This window comes from Labeo rohita, chromosome 22 (genome assembly GCF_022985175.1).
Source record: "Labeo rohita strain BAU-BD-2019 chromosome 22, IGBB_LRoh.1.0, whole genome shotgun sequence".
Lineage (NCBI taxonomy): Eukaryota > Metazoa > Chordata > Actinopteri > Cypriniformes > Cyprinidae > Labeo > Labeo rohita.
Window position 1 is genome coordinate 35365801 of NC_066890.1, and position 18007 is coordinate 35383807.

General features: G+C 33.2%; 1 long non-coding RNA gene across 1 annotated transcript; it reads left to right on the forward strand.

Annotated features, from left to right (window-relative positions):
* The first annotated feature begins 11490 nt into the window (after window positions 1-11490).
* On the forward strand, window positions 11491-13999 carry LOC127153911 (uncharacterized). The gene is made up of 3 exons (XR_007825373.1): window positions 11491-11562; window positions 13246-13635; window positions 13844-13999. It is a non-coding gene; the product is annotated as an uncharacterized LOC127153911 (long non-coding RNA).
* Window positions 14000-18007: the final 4008 nt, after the last annotated feature.

Below are 18007 nucleotides of genomic sequence, written 5' to 3' on the forward strand. Positions count from 1 at the left end.
GCAAAACAAAGACTCAGCAGTACGCAGATAATAAATATTTTCTGTAGCGTGGCGTTGTTTGGTCTCAGTGGACCTTAGTCTGGTGTTTTTTAATTTGCAAAAGTTCATTCAAAGGGTTTGTGCTGTTTTATAGGCTTTAAAGTCATGTCCAATTAACAATTAGAGCTTTCTGAAGTTGCTTGTGCACTGGAAATTTGGACAGTTTTATAGAAACTGCACGGCTGTCATCTTGTATAAATGCACATTTGTTCACATTTAAAAGTATTTGCTAAACTTCACCTTACTTAACTTTTTATTTGCAGTACATTTGATCAATTTATATTTTACATCTTTAAAATGTACTACCTTTTTTCTCTCTCTGTTTTGTGCAGCGTCATGTTTAGGGGTGTGGAAATGTCCCCACAATAACAAACGCTTGCGTGTAAAATGCTTGGAATTTGTTAAAAAAGATTCTATGCCGCAAACTTATAAAATCCAGCGTTTAGTTAATTCTGAGAAGTACACGAGACACGTCATCTCACGACAGACATTTGCGACAAACACGTCTCCTACACTGTAAAAAACATTTTGTTGAGTCAACTTAAAATAATTTGTAACCTGGCTGCCTTAAAATTTTAAGTTCAGTCAACTCAAAAGTTTATTCAACTTGAAATGTTAAATTATACTAAGTGACAATGGATTTTAAGGCAGCTGGGTTACTTACCAATCTGTTAAGTTTAGCAAACACAAATATTTAAGTTGTTACTTAGTACAACTTAAAATTTCAAGTTGAATAAATATATTTTAGTTGACTGAACTTAAAATTTTAAGGCAGCAGGGTAACAAATGATTTTAAGCTGACTCAACAAATTGTTTTTTTTATTTTTTACAGTGTAGAAATCCTGTATGATTCAACCAACCTGATGACGACTTCGAAGCTCCCAAAGGGTTTCAAATTTTGTGTGAGATATGCATCAGACGTTCAGCCAATGATATGTGGCCGTGACGTCTGAGGCTGAGACTATTGTTCTGATAGCCTGCTAGACCACATTATTTCAACTTATTTTTTAGTTAATTGTGTATAAGAGCAGAATTCCAGAATTACCCATGATTCTGCAAAGAAATATTTACCAACTGAGAACTGAAACGAGCAAATTTCGAGGGCTGTCACTAACGAATATTTTGATAATTGAGTAATCGGTCGATTATTCTGATGATTAATCGAGTACTCCTATTTTTAATGACTTGATTTTAAATATAATATCAAAAGGAAGTAATCGTATGGTTTTATTGAACAAACGGTTAAACTGCATAATGTAATTTAATTATAATAATTATTATTAAATGCTGGCAGAGGGTGCAAACAGCCTCACGATTATGTTTACACTTTGCAGCACAATCTGATCCTCATTAAATATTGACTAAACAACATTTAATTCAAATGTCCCCTTAATCTTCAATATTTGGCCACTTCATTATGATAGAAATTCTGCAGCCACTGTCATGTCTTGAACAAGAACGTGCGGACATCAAAACATTTAAACTGTTTAAAGGGTTTAAATTTTTTTCTCAGGTGATGATGAACGGTTAGCATATGTAGTAAGATAATGATGCATTCTCCTGTGGTGGCATAGGTTTATAAATTATTTATCTGAAAAATCTGGTAGAATAGTGCACAGCATATGCAAAAATGGAGTTTGAGATGGTCCGCACATGTAAATGGTGACTGTTTGTGTGGAGCAGCATTTACTGTGAATGGTATTTAGGCTATCGAGACTATTGTTCTTTGCCTGCAAGTCCACATTTTTTTTTAATTGGCTGTTTCCTGGTGGGAAAGCAATATTACCCATGATTCACCAATTGAGAACTGGAACAATCAAATTCTCAGGGATGTCACTAACGATTATTTTGGTAATTGAGTAAATGGTCAATTATTCTGACAACAAATCAAGTAATCTAGTTCAAATAAAATATCAAAAGCAAGTAATCAAATGGTTTTGAACTAAACCCCTAAAATACATAATCATCTGCACATGTAAATGATAACTGTTTGTGTGGAGCAGCATTTACTGCAAATGATATGGAAGCCTGTTTCTGACAATTTTTTTTTTTTTTTTTTTTTTTTTTTAAATCAGAATTGTGATACAAACTCACAATTAACCACCAATTGCAAGTTATAAAGTCAGAATTGCGAGATTAATTTTAATTTTTTTCAGGTTTGTATCTCGCAATTCTGACTTTTTTTCACAGAATTATTATTTTTTTTCCTTCAGAATTGTAACATAAACTCACAATTGTAAGTTATAAAGTCCAATTCTGTAGGAAAAAAGACTATGTTCTCAGAATTGCAAGTTTGTATCGCACAATTCTGACTTAACCCGCACTTGCATGTTATAAAGTCAGAATTGCGAGATGAGATAACTTGCAATTCAGAGTAAAAAGTCAGAATTGTGATTTTTTTTTTTTTTTTTTTTTTTTTTCAATTCTGACTTTATTTCTCAGAATTAAGAGTTTGTTTCACAGTTCTGACTTTGTAACTCACAGTTGCGAGTTTATCACGCAATTCTGAGAAAAAAAGTCAGATTTGCGAGTTTATATCACAATCCTGACTTAAATTCTCAGAACTGAGTTTATATCTTGCAATTCTGACTTTATAACTTTATAAGTTGCAAGTTTATATCTGACAGTTCTGAGGAAAAAAAAAGTCAGAACTGCGAAATAAGAAGTCGGAATAACGTTTTTTTTTTTTTTTAATTCAGTGGTGGAAACAGGCTTTCATAGAATTGAGCCACATAACCTACACGAATATAAATAAAGCGGAAATTAACGCTAAATTGAACTGAATCACAGCCTTTGTGAATTCACAATAGCGCAATGCATTATTAAATGTTTTTAATATTTCGCACAGCCTTAGAAAATGGTCTAACAATGCTTTTCATGGATTCTCGTCCATGGAATGTGCCGCTTCCGATATTTTGCTGGTTAACTGACACTGGCAAAAATGCAATCAACATTTTTTTTTTTTTTTTTTTCAATATAATCGAGTACTCTAGTTTAATCAAGGAATCATGACAGCCCTACAAATTTCAAACACGTTAGTGTCAAATGTAACATCACTTGCTCACCAATAGATCCTTTGCAGTGAATGGGTGCCGTCAAAATGAGAGTCCAAACAGCTGATAAAAACATCACAGTAAACCACAAGTAATCAGCACAACTCCAGTCCATCAGTTAACACCTCGTGAAGTGAAAACCTATGTTGTTTATAAGAAACGAAACCACAATAATCGCATTTTAACTTTAAACCATCACTTCTGGTCAAAACTTCACATTTCCTCCGGTGAAAAAGTCCATAGTCAAAATCAGTGCTTGATTTGTGCATACTTCTCTCCTAAATTGGTGAAAGCTATATTATGGATGGAGGACAAGCTCGTTCTGACGGCACCCATTCACTGCAGAGGATCTGTTGGTGAGGAAGTGCTGTAATACTAAACTCCTCCAAATCAACTCCAATGAAGAAACAAACTCATCAACATCTTGAATTGTCAAGGGCGAGTACATTTTTAGCAATTTTTCGTTTTTGAATGAACGGTTCCTTTAAAACTCTAGTATCTTCTGATTGGCTAACCTCCACACACTGTATCTTTTTAATCAAACTTCAATTAGCACTGCAAACTGACATATTCAAAACCATAACAGGAAAAAATGTTGTGTTCTGAAACAGCATCACATATGTTATGCTAAATATTGTTGTGCACAAGTTCACAAGAGCGATTTATTTTCTGGAAGTGTTTTTCCTATCCCAGATGGACGGATAAAAGTTGTGTGTATGTCTTGGCTCGACTGACAGTGTCACAAGTAACCAGTCGGCTTGTGTTTGTGAAGGTGTCAGACAGAAGATCTCAGTCTCTATCACTCAGCACCGTCCACTAGGACTTTTCTCAGCCCGTCACGCACACACACACACGACACACGCACTTACACACCTCCCTCACACTTCAGCATGACACCTATCACACCAATCTCTGCCCTTCATCTTCATTCTGGTCTCTTTGACCCTTGTCTCATCCCATATTGTCCTTCAGCGACTGTGAGATAGTGTGTGCACTGTGCTGTAATCTCTAAGAATGATACTGCAGGAAAAAAAAACATAAAGCCGTTGTTTTGAAATCTCTCCGGGCTGGAGGGGTTTGCCAATCTCTGGTGCCTCGCAGAACTTTCCTGTCAGATCGCTGCCATCCCTGTGACCTTAAAGTGGCCTTTGTGTGCTGAAGCATGTAGCTGTGAAATAGTCCTTGACAATTAGACGCACACACACACACACACGTATGCGGGAGCTTTCTTCTATATTCGGGTTTAATTGCATGTGGCCAGTCATTACAAGACGTCTTAAAGGGCACGACTCCACGTCTTTAATAATAATTGTGACACTCTGTCAGGTACACCACGGTCATGGTAAGAGCAAAGCTGTGTGGTATTGAAGATGTCAGTTTTCTTTGTCAAAACTATTACTATAGAGCGAAATGACTTGAAATGCTTAGGGTTCAGAACTTCATATTATTTTGTATTGATGCATTGTTCTTAATTAGAGTAATATTACTGTTAATTGAATATAATTTAGTATATTTAAATGATAGTATCCACCCTATTTGTCCCATAGGAGAGGGACATTTTATGGGTATAGTTTCCGGTCTCATCTGTCTTGATTCTGCAAATTGGTGTGTCGTACCATATTATTTTAATGTATTATCTTAATTATGAACACACTGGTTTGTAGTGCAAACAGTTTTACCGGTAACTGCACTTGTAGTATTATTATTATTATTATTGTTATTATTATTATTGTTGTTATTATTGTTATTTCCCTATGGCAGCTAATAAACTAGAACATACTGTAGGTTTACTTCTGCATTGAAGAATAAGGTGGATAGGCAAGAGAAGGATTATGATTATGATGATATCTTATCTGCACTATTTATTTATGACTTTGACATTCATTCATGGCTGACTTTATTACTTTGACAATTTATGATTTATTACTCTCAGAATTTTTTGTTCTTATGACTTCTTTAGGACTATTATTATTGATTTGAACTCATTCATTTTACTATTTATTTATTTTTTGACTTATTTGACTTATATGATTTATTGTAACTCATTCTATAGATTTATATTTTTTTATTCATTATTATGACTGTGACTTGTTTATGACTTGTTAATACTTGTTGTATTTTATTTATTTATTGACTTTATAGCTTATGACATTTGCCTTATTTAATCGATTAAAATGGTTATTAATTTATTTATGACTTTTTTATTGATTCGTTTGTTTGTTTATGACTTAATTATTTTTTTACTTATTTATTTGACGTCATTTATTTCTGACTAGTTTATGACTTGGTTATGACTGATTTATTTATTTATGACTTAATTATGTACAACGTATTTATTTGTTTATCTACTTGTTTGTTTTTGTTTATGGCTTAATTATGACTTATTTATGATTTGTGTTTATTTATTAATTCATGTATGTATTTATTTATTTATGACATTTATTTACTTAAGTATTAGTTAAGTGTTTATGACTCTTATTTATGACTTGTATTTATTTACCCATTTGTTTATCTATCTATCTATCTATCTATCTATCTATCTATCTATCTATCTATCTATCTATCACTTAATTATGATTTGATTGACATTTATTAATTAATTAATTTATTTATGATTTTTATATTTATCTATTTGTTTGTTTTTATGACTTAATTATTTGTTACTTGTGTTTATTTATGACTTATGTATGACATTTACTTGTTTATTTATTACTTAAACTTTTATGACTCTTATTTGACTTGCATTTATTTATTTGTTTGTCTGTTTGTTGGACTTTATTTATGACTTGTTTATTTTTGATTACTTATTATGACTTTATTTATGACTTGATTATGTATGACACAACTCTCATTTATGACTTTTATTTATTTGATTATTTGTTTGTTTGTTTATGACTTAATTATTTATGACTTTATGTATAACATTTATTTATTTTACTTAAATGTTTATGACTCTTATTTATGACTATGACTTTAAATAATTTGATTTATTAACTCATTTATTATATTATGACAATTTTATATTGCAATTTGATTTACTGTGACTGACTTTGACTTGTTTGTGACTTATTTAATATTTTATGATTGATTATAACTTACTAGTCTGACGTCTGATTTATAACTGACTTTAATTTATGACATTTAATATTTATGCTTATTCATTTGACTTATTTATTTATGACTTTACATATTTGCAATTTATAATTTATTACTATAACTGACTACTATTAGTTGGACTTCAGACTTGTATAATACTTTATTATTTCTGATATATGATTAATAAATTAGTTTATTATGATTATTTATTTGTTGTTTATTTACAGCATATATCTGTGTGCCAACTACTTAAATTTAGCGTAGGGCTGGACAACATGGCCAAACAAATTATTCTGCTAAAAATGCTTCATATCAGCGATATCAACAATTATCACAATAAATTTCAAATGTATTTCTTTCTTTCTTTTGCTCTTGAAGAAACCAGACCATTAATTGTGGATTTAAACTTCTTGAATGGTCAGAACATGACAAACACTTCACATATTTGAATTTATTGTTCCTTTAAAACATTTAATACTTATCTACATTAACAATATAATAAAATTAGACATGAATAGCCCATTTCTAGTGCAATGCTATGGTGCAATAAGCATTACTACAGTAAATCCATAGTAGATTATGGCAATTTGTAGATTGAAAACCCTTCAGAGTGTATTTTTAAACTAGTTTAAATCATTGAGTCTGCTTTTGCCGCACAGGTTGAATATTTATCATCAAACTCTTATCGTTTTATTGTCTCCAGTAGTTGCCTTGTTTTCAGCACATGCGCATTTGCACAAACAACATAGCGGACAAATTAGTGGTGGTTAAGGATCTTGGCTACTGATATCAAGGTTGTAGGTTCAGTTCCACATAGCGGGGGACCCTGAAACCCAAGAGTCATTGAGATCATTGCTGCCTCCATCACCATTGGGCTCTTGAGCGAGGCACTTAACCCAAGGTTGCTCCTGCGGGACTGATTCTCCCAGCAATTAGTGTACCGCGAGTCGCTTCGGATGAAAAGCATCTGCTAAACGGCTATTAAATGAACATTGGCAACATTGGTGAGACCTTAATAATGTTCCATTAGTTTGTGAAGTTTCTTGAAGTACTTCACCCAAAAGTGTTTTTTGAAGCTTGAGAGCTCCAGTCTCTATACATTGTAACTGCTTGGAAAAAGCTGCCGATATGTTCCTTAAAATGCTCCTTTTGTTCCTCACAGAAGAGAGTCATTTGGGTTTGGATCGACCTGAGCGAGTAAATGATGATAGCGGTTTCCTTTTTGTGTGAACTATCTCTTTAAGTTCCCTTGGGTTCAGTGAACACAGAGTGGTTTTAACACAAAGCTGAACGCTGAAAGGTCAAATGAGATGAAAGTAAATCAAGTTGATGTTGGCTTCTTATTGTGAGTCACCTTTATTCACATCTCTCAGATGATGCCCTTGACTTTGAGAAGAGGTGTGTGTATTTGTGTAAGAGTTTGAGAGCAAATGAGAAAAACACTCGTCCCACACACTGGCCATTGTTCATTTGTACAGTTAGAAATAAACCAGTATGACCTTAGGTTATTCCTTCAATTTGCATGATATTTTGCTTATATGATGTAGACACATGTGGTAAAATATAAAAAGCGTGCTTTAATGTTTTTCAAAGTTTCTTGTGGTTATAGTTTTTGTCTTGCTAAAAATTGCAAAAACAATGTTATTTATTTGTTTGTTTATTTTTTTACATTTATCCTTTATTTATATAATTATTTATTTTGTTTGTTTAACTTTATTTTTAAGCACCTTTTTTTTTTTTTACTGTTTGTGGTTATAGTTGTCTTGCTAAAAATTGTAAAAACTTAATTTTGTTTATCGATTTATTTTGTATACCAATTCTTACTATTAACTAATTGCTTATTAGCATGCCTACTAATAATATATTGGCTGTTTATTAGTACATATAAAGCGTTTATTCTGCATGACCATATTCTGCATCCCTAATTCTACCCAATACCTAAACTTAAGAAGTACCTTACTAACTGTTAATAAAAAGCAAATTAGGAGTTTGAGGCAAAAGTCATAGTTAATGGTTTATTAATAGTTAGGATTGAAGCTTAAAATAAAGTGTGACCATTTATGTTTACGTTTTGTTTTTTTTTAAGCACCACTTTTTTGTTCTTTTTGTTTTCAAAAGACTTTTTGCGGTCATAGTTGTTGTCTTGCTAAATATTGCAAAATGTTATTTATTTGTTTTGTTTATTTATATTTATATTTATATTTATGGGTTTTTTTTGTTTTTTTTTTGTTTTTTCATTTTAAGCACTTTTTGTTGTTGTTGTTATTGTTGTTGTTTTTTCAAACTACTTTTTTTGTGGCCATAGGTTTTGTCATGCTAAAAATCATGAAAACTTATTTATGTATTTATTTATTTATTTTCAAAAGTGTGGTCATAGGTTTTTGTTGTTGTTGTTGTTGTTGTTGTTGTTGTTTGTCTTGTCTAAAAAAAAAAATCAAACTTGTTTTTATTCATTAAGCATTTTTATTTATTTATTTATTTTTTTTTTTTTTATAATTTCCAAAATATTTTTTTTTTGTGGCCATAGTTTTTGTCTTGCTAAAAATGGTGAAAAGCTAATATTTATATTTATATTTAATATTTATATATTTTTTTCCAAAATACTATTTTTGTGTTAATATTTTTTTGTCTCGCTAAAATTACGAAATTGTAATGTTTGTTTGTTTGTTTATTTTAATCACCCTTTTGTTTTTCTTTGTGGTCATAGTTTTTGTCTTGCTAAAAATAGCTAAAACCTAACGTAATTTGTTTGTTCTTCCGCTTGCTTTGTTTGTTTTTGTTTGTTTGTTTGTTTGTTTTTCCAAAAAATGTGTCTTTGCAGTCATAGTTGATGTCTTGCTAAAAAAATGGCAAAAACTCAGTGCCATCCATCCATTTATTTATTTAACTATTTATCTATTTAACTTTTATTTATTTATTTAACTTTTTATTTATAAGCATTTTGTTTATTTGTTTGTTTTTCCTTTTTTTTTGGTGGTAGTAGATTTTGTCTTGCTAAAAATTGCAAAAACCTAATGTTTGTCTTTCTTTCTTTCTTTCTTTCTTTCTTTTTAAAATTTGAGCACGTTTTGTTTTTGTTTTTATTTTCTTTCAAAAGACCTTTCTTTGTAGTCATACTTGTCTTGCTAAAAATATGTGAAAACACATTAGCCATTTATTTATTTACTTTGTTTATTTATATTTATTTAACTTTTTTAATTTAAGCAGTGATTGTTTGTTTGTTTGGTTGGTTTTGTTTTTCCTTTTTTCAAAATACTTTTTTGTGGTAATAGTTTTGTCTTGCTAAGAATTGCGAAAAAATATATATTTTTATGTAGTTTCTTTAATTTAAGCACATTTTTTTTTTTGGTCAGTTTTTGTCTTGCTAAAAATTACAAAAACGTAATGTTATGTGTGTTTGTTATTCATTCATCCATTCATCAATTCATCCATTCATTCATTCACTTTAAATGAAGTGAAATACAAGAAAACCTTAAATATTTAATTTCAAATTTAGTTTTTCCATTTAATTAAACTTGATGAACTAAAATAACTCAAACCTAAAACTGAAATAAAAATAAGCAATAAACTATGTAGACATATTAAAAAATAAAAACAAAAACTAATAAAATTAACAAACACTAAAATAACACTGTATGCATATTTATACATTACGATTGCATAGTAAGTAGTTATATATTAATAACAAAATGTTATTTAGTGTATATAATATTAATATATGTGTATATATATATATATATATATATATATATATATATATATATATATATATATATATATATATTATATGAAGATGACTAAATCTAAAATACATTTTCAGTTAATTAATTTAGGTATCATTATCAAAAACCCAGAAGCGTCTTTTTTCAATGAACTTTTTCTTTTATTAGTAATTTTTAATTACAAAGTTAACACCCACCGAAGCCAAGAGAATATCAAGTCAGTGGCAGATTTCACAAGGAAAAAAAAAGCCTCTGAACACTTCAATTATCACGATATGGAAAATGCAATTTTATCATCTGTTTGACTTCCAGGCCTTTCTCTCTCAGATGAACGAGTGATTAAAAAACCGAGTCGAACAGAAATCCATAGACAAGACAAATGTATACACAGCTGATCCCTCGACGCTGGGGAAAAAAAACGCAGAACCTCCGCATTGTGGTAAATAATTGAGCGCTGCGTGATTAATTATGCATTATGAAATACACTGTCAAAGCAGAAAGTTTTATTTTGTACCCAAATACACAACCGTGCTCTTTCTCTCTTTCTCTCTCTCTCTCTTTTTTTGGATCTGGGTCAAAATGTTTAACAAACGCCGCGTGCGCCACATCGCCGTGGGTCTGACTGGTGGTCGGCGTGTCAATCGGTGACTAATTGTTGCGAACGAATCCGATTTCCCAGGAGCGCCGAGCGCTTTGAGCTCCATCGCTCTGGATTTCTTTATGCCAGGTGCCTGAAGTTCGTTAATTTATTGAAAAGATTCTAATTAACTGGTTCTGGAGGGAGAAGAAACGTCGCAGGAAGATTTATAGGTTGTGCAATACAGCTGGAAGGCGGCCCGTCAGAGTCACTCCACATAAAACCGCTCTCGCTTTTTGTTCGCCGCATATTCACGTCTGCTAAATACGTGGGCAATTACATTATTCCGAGGTAATTACCGTAAATTCAACTGCCTGAGGAAACGACGCTTCTTTCTACATAAAGGCACGTTTTTAGCACAGGCCCGTAGGAGTATACGAGCTGCTGGTTTTCAGCTGAGCAAAATAGGTTGCAGATCAATTACTAATTAAATACCAGTTGAGACTAATTGGTTTCAAAGTAGCGAGCGACGAAATTGGAGATTCGCAGAGCTGAGGATCACAAAAACTGTCAACACGTGTGACTCGAAACCAGCTTTGGCGTGTGTTGGGAGCTTGTTTCCCCGCCGTCTCTATTTTAAGCTTGGTTTTAGATCAATACGCAGACTCCCCCTAAGTGTCCTCTTTGGGGTAGACATCATTCACGGCGGGCCCCGTCGACTGCTCCAGTTGTACGGGCTGCTCGGGGCTACCGGCTTGAAGGATGATGTCATTACACAAACTGTGTCATCTTCCTTCCATTTTGTAAACAAGCGCCACTATGAACTGGCCGCGCTAGTGTTGCGGTCGTCTGACGTTATGTGGGTTTCATTTATCGAACATCACAGAAGGAGCTAAAATGTAATGCTGTCAAAGTTAGTGTTTTGCATTTTACATTTTACATTTAACACCAATGATTTGTATGTGTCCTTTTCTGTCCTTTATTTATTTGTTTGTTTGTTGGCCTAGAATTGTCTTGGAATCAGAAACCTTGAAAAAGGGCAAAATTGATGCTTGCAGGTCCCACATGCTACTAGGTGAGCATGACTACATGCCTGCACAGTTCTAGGTAAATTTCTCATGGACAGATATATGAACAAATACAACTCAGTCACTGAGGTGTAGAATAGTTTGTTTGTTTGTTTGCTTGTTTGTTTATTTATTTGTTTGTTTGTTTTAGTCCCTGACATGTAGAATAGTTGCATTCTTTTTTATGCCTAGTAGTACTAGTAGTAGTAGTGGTGGTGGTGGTGGTGGTATTTTATTTATTTATTTATTTATTTATTTATTTCCCTGGTTACAATACACTTTTTGAGTCCCTGAGTTGTAGAAAAGTTGCATTATTTTTATTTTATTTAATTTTAAATATACCCTGGTTAGAAACTACTTTTTTTTTTTTTTTCACTGAATCCCTGAGTTGTAGAATAGTTGCACTAGATTTAATTTTATGCCATTTTATTATTATTATTATTATTATTATTATTATTATTATTATTATTATATTAATAATAGTTAATGAAAGTAAGTTAGTTAGGTAGGTAGGTAGGTAGGTAGGTAGTTGGAATTTTGTTTATTTTATTTTAAAAATGGTTAGGATCTTCTTTTTTTTTTTTTTTTTTTTTTTTAACCTGAGTCCCTGAGTTGTAGAATAGTTGCATTAATTATATTTTATTTTTTAAATATTCCCTGCTTAAAATCTTTTGTTCATTTATTTAGTCCCTGTGTAGTAGAATACTTGATTTTATTTTTATTTTATTTTATTTTTTATTTTAAATACTTGTTGTTTTTATTTTAAAACACTTGTTAGAATCAACTTTTTTTTCACTGAGTCCCTGAGTTGTAAAATTGTTGCACTAGATTTATTTTTATGCCAATTTATTATTATTATTATTATTATTATTATTATTATTATTAATAATAATAATAATAATAATAATAATAATAATAGTTAATAAAAGTTAGTTAGTCAGTTAAGATTTTAGTCCCTGAGTTGTAGAATAGTTGTTTTTTTTTTTTTTTAAATATACCCTGCTTAGAATTTTATTTATTTATTTATTTATTTATTTATTTATTTATTTATCACTGAATCTCTGAGCTGTAGAATAGTTGTTTTTATTTTATTTTATTTTATTTTATTTTATTTTATTTTAAATACACACTTGTTAGAATCAACTTTTTTTTTCTTTGAGTCTCTGAGTTGTAGAATAGTTTCATCATTTTTATTTTTTGTCATTTATTATTATTATTTAGTTAGTTTTTTTATCTTTATTTCGTTTTATTTTTATTTATTATTTATTAAATATTTATTAACTATTTTATTTACATACCCTGTCCTGTTGGTCCTGCTGACAGAAAGTCATGGGTGAGTTTTTGAGGCATGTTGCAAATAAAATTAGTTTGTTTTAATACATTTTGCAAAGCAGCTATATTGACTAAGTGACCTGCATCTTTTGGATTCACTTAAAATCTTGCTTAAAAATGGCATATGAAGTGTTTTTTTTTTTGTTTGTTTGTTTGCTTTAGGGATGTTTTAGTGGAAAACCGGGACAAAAAAGTCAGTTTAAACAATTTTATGCAGATATATGTATATCCATTTTGCTCTTGTTTTTAAGTTCTTGTTATTTTGTTGTAGTTTTAGTGTACAATAGTGATTCCGACTGAACCATGTAAAATTCTTTTCCTTTTTTCCCACTTTTTTTCTTTCTTGTTTTACTTGCCAGAAAGGCTCACACTGAGATGATCAGGATGGCTTTTGTGGCGCTAAATCGAGAGGAAAAGTGGATCGGCTGGCAACCGAGAAAAGGCCTGGTCTGGTTCTGTTTGATAGTTTGGACTGATATGTATTTTCTCAGCGTGAGTATACTCGGGCTCTCATTGTCAGAGGCAGAGCAATCAGAAAAAGACGACAGACCCACTGAGAACCGCAGGTAAGCGGGACGCAATAACCCTCAAAATAAAGCTTGACGTCCGCACGTCTCCTTTGAATATAGAACGGCGACTGGACTCTACTTCAACTCTGTGGAATGAAACTACAGGGATAAAGACCCGCTCCCTCAGAATGCCCAACAAATTGCGGCAAGTCACATGTCCGCCGATCGCCGTCCGCTCAGGTGAGGAAAACGGGAGATGTCTTTTTCCTTCAAAGAACCCACTGCCGCAATTACCACTGCAGTTTAGAGAATGAATGGCGACTTCATAAGCGGCGAGGGCTTTTAAAAGGAGAAAATTATATACTCAGAGCTCATAAGCTATAAATGCATTAAAAATTACTTTCCCATAAATTACTTATGTCATCATTACAAATGGTTTCATTCCCAGGCGTAACAATGGAGGCAGTTTAAACTGGAATGCTTCAGCTCCAGTCGAGTTTCTTGAGAGTCTGCTGTGTGGAGCGAAGATTAATAGGAGATTCATTATAGGAAAGGACAAATCATCGTCTAATTGTTTCAAAGAAAATGCCACATCTTCCTGAATGCAGAGAGTGATGATTGATGATTTTTGAGCGCCAAAAAAGCACCAAAATGATGCGTTCCTGCATTTCAAAAAGCTACACAGGGTACAATGGTTTTGAATAGAATTCAAAATGTACATTTTGCAACTTTTAACTTGACAACTTTTTAAAAGTATCACTTTCATATTAAGAGACACTGAAAGACCAGCAAGAAAATTGTCTAGAACACATTTCCATAGAAAAAAACATTAAAATAATGTATACATTAGAGTGTATCCTGTGTGAACGATTTCTAACAACAAGAACGTGACCTTATGTTTAGAATTGGAAAGAACCAAATGGAAGTAATGATAATTAACCATACACTTTATCATTTTAATACACAAATGGAATTTTAATATGGAATGTTGTGTAATATTTGAGTACAACGTGGAACTATGGAACTATGGCCCTGTTTAAAAATATGTTACAAATATTCTGTATGTCTGGTATGAAGCCGTCTGATTTTGTGTCACCAACAAGTTGTAATGTAATCAAATGTAGCAAATATGTAATCAGATGTGCTCATTTAAAGGAGAAGTCCACTTCCAGAACAACAATTTACAAATAATTTACTCATCCCCTTGTCATCCATGTCTTTCTGTCTTCAGTCGTAAAGAAATTTTTCTCCATATAATGGACTGCTATGGTGCCCCGATTTTGAACTTCCAAAATGTAGTTTAAATGCAGCTTCAAAGGGCTCTAAACGATCCCAGCCAAGGAAGAATGGTCTTATCTAGTGAAACGATCTGCCATTTTTTCTGAAAAATATAAATTTGTATACTTTTTAAGCACAAAAGCTTGTGTAGCACAGGCTCTGGAATGCGCTTTCTTGAATGATTCGTTCATTTTGAACGGATCTTTAACATGACTCGGGAAGAACGAGTCGTTTCGGGGAGTGATTAGTTCAGTCACGCATGTGCAACATCCTATTAGGGTCTGTACTGGAATCTGTTCGAGTCTCATTTTGCCAAAATGAATGAAATGACTCAAAAAAAGATTTGTTAATTTTGTTGAACGAGACTCAAAGGTCCAATATGAGTATACAGTCTGTATATAATCTGGTATACAATCTGAATCTATCCAATTTTATAGTACTTAAGCATTTAAAATGACAAGATGACAAATCTTATGTGTACACTTAAAATAAACAGAATATTATTGTACGATGGTGTGGATGCTTATATATATGAAAGCCCGTTTCCGCCACTGAATTAAAATAAATAAATAAATAGAGGTATTGCGACACATATCTCCGAGTTTTTTACCTACCTACGATTTATAAAGTTATGCGAGTTATAAAGTGAGAATTGCGTAAGTTACTTTTTTTTTTTTTTTTTTTTTTTTGTGAGTTGTAAAATCCAATTCCAAGAGGAAAAAAATAACAATTTTCTCATAAGTTTCCAATCTGATCTAATGGCAATTTAAACATATTTTATGAGGTGCCAAATTTGTACGACATTTTTGCTAAATCGTAAGTATTTTATGAGTTCCCCCAATTGATATGAATTTGTATGATTGACCTACCCCTACACTGTAAAAAAACAATTTGTTGAGTCAACTTAAAATAATTTGGTACCCAGCTGTCTTAAAATTTTAAGGCAGCTGGGTTAGTTTAACAAACACAAATATCTAAGTTGTCACTTAGTACAACTTAACAATTCAAGTTCAGCAGGGTAACAAATTATTTTAAGCTGACTCAACAAAAAAGCTGACTCAATTTTTTTTTTTTTTTTTTTTACAGTGTAACCCTACCTAAACATACCCGTCACCGGGGTCTAGACAAATCATACAAAATTGTTGGAATTCATATGAATTAACCATCTCATAAACTGTGTACGAATTGGTCGTGAGATAGTGTTGTAATTTTCACTTAATAACTCGCAATTCTGTATTATAAATTCAGAATTGCATTTGAGTTTATATTGCAATTCTGGCTTTATTTCTCAGAATTGCAAGTTCATATCTTCAGAATTGATTTGTTTGTTTGTTTGTTTGTTAGTTACTTGACCAAAAAAAGAGAGAGCAGCTCAAACATTATTCAAAGCATCATCTTTTGTGTTCCATAGACGAAAGAAAATCTTATGGAATGAAATGAAGGTGAGTAATAACATCATTTTAATTTTTGTGTGAAATATATCGTTAGCACCACATTTGCATCTACAGTAATACAAAGCATCATGCTTAAATCGTCCGATCTGTTCTGCATCTCAGCCCAAAGAAGACTAGACATGTAATCGAAAGATTTCAGTGAATCAATTAACAGGACAGCTTTGTCAATTTCGAGGCAGACTGACGAGACCCCATGGGTGTTGGGAGTTCTGGGTGCATCGATCAGATGGTGTAAATAAAACTAATTATGTGCTTTTTTTTCATCCATTGTTTGTTTTTAGCATCACAGAGGTGCAAAAACACAAAATAAGCTACATTATGCACCTAGCAGGAGGTATAGCAGAGGCCATCTGCACCCCTCGGCAAAACGAATAAAGGCAAAAAAGTGACTAAATTTCAGATTCATCTTTTAAACATGCAGAACGTAGCCAGGAGGCTGTCGCAGTGCAGTTTATGTAGTGTAAATGAATAACATGGGGATAATTGGGGCGGTTATTCCACGCTTACATGGCAGAAGATGATAAACTCTCGTGTGCTCAGCATTTTGAAACCCCTGTTAGACATGTCGGTCCACAGATCTGTATTGGCTAAAGATAAACTCCCAGACGTGATTTTTTTTTTTTTTTTTCCTCTCTCTAGATGTGGGAATGGCAGACCAAGAGCTGCGTGATTTTGCAAAAGGTGTCTGAACGCCCAGTATGGTTCCGACCTCCTACCAACTGACAGCTGGCTGTAGAGCAATTTTCAAGTAAGTGAGTCTCAAGATTGTTGTAATAAAACAAAAACTAACGCTCAACACAAGCACTGAAATCCCTTAGACTTGCATGGACGGAGAAACATGATCCGTATCTAGAGACTTGAATTTCATAAAGAATTGAAGGTGGGCTCTTATTACAACCACCCAGAACGCCCTAGCAAACGTATAGCAACCAGTGCTGCTGTTTTAGTTGGAATTAAATTGGCCACAAGTTTCAAGACTTTGTGAAGCCAATATTCAAAAATTGTCTTTTTTTTTCAGTTGAACTGTATGGTCAGTTTTCTTTTTTTTCCCTACCTCAATTACAATTCAGGAACAGAGTGTGGCAGGGATTTTTTTTTTTCAGTGGTTCCATTATTCCAAAGTCAATTATTTTTTTGGTTGAATACCTGAAATTACGGGTGGGCGATATACTATTAGACACTATTAACGGGTAGAAATTCATTGAAACCAGAGAAGATTTTGGACTGTTGTCTCTAGCGTGGTTGCACGCTCGTGAACCTATATTGACATTTATAAATAAGACTTTTGGCACACCTGACTAAGTGGCTGTCCACCATGGCTGTTCGCCCCCCTCCCGGAAGGCATGACCTCACGCCGCAGGAACAACAAGGGGAGGGATGGAGAGGGACTCAGGAGGGAGGTCACAATGAGTGAGGACATGGGAAGGCAAAGGGCTGGCAAGAAGGCGGGCAGACCAGTGCAGGTTCTGGCGGAGGACGACAACCAAAATCCAAGCTGGATCTGATGGAGGGAGAAGCCAGGCGGGACCCAGGCCACAGCCATGATGGCAGCCCACAGTAGAGGCGATGGAGAGAGGAGCTATTGTGGAGAAAGGGCTGACAACTCCTGGGGCTGACTGATGGTGGCGGATTAGGTGGTGGTGTAGTCTGAGGCAGAGACGGAGAGCCAATGAGCCAGGGTGATGGGGAAGATCCGGAGGGCCAAGGTGGAGCAGATGGCTCAGGTGACTGAGGCGGATGCGGGAATCCAGAAGGCCACAGTGGAGCCGGAGCAACAGAGGACCAAGGTGGAGCTGGAGGGAGGGAGGAGCCTGACAGAGCCGGAGAGACAGAGGGACAAGGTGCAGCCAGTGGAGTGGAGTCCCAAGGTGGTGGATGGT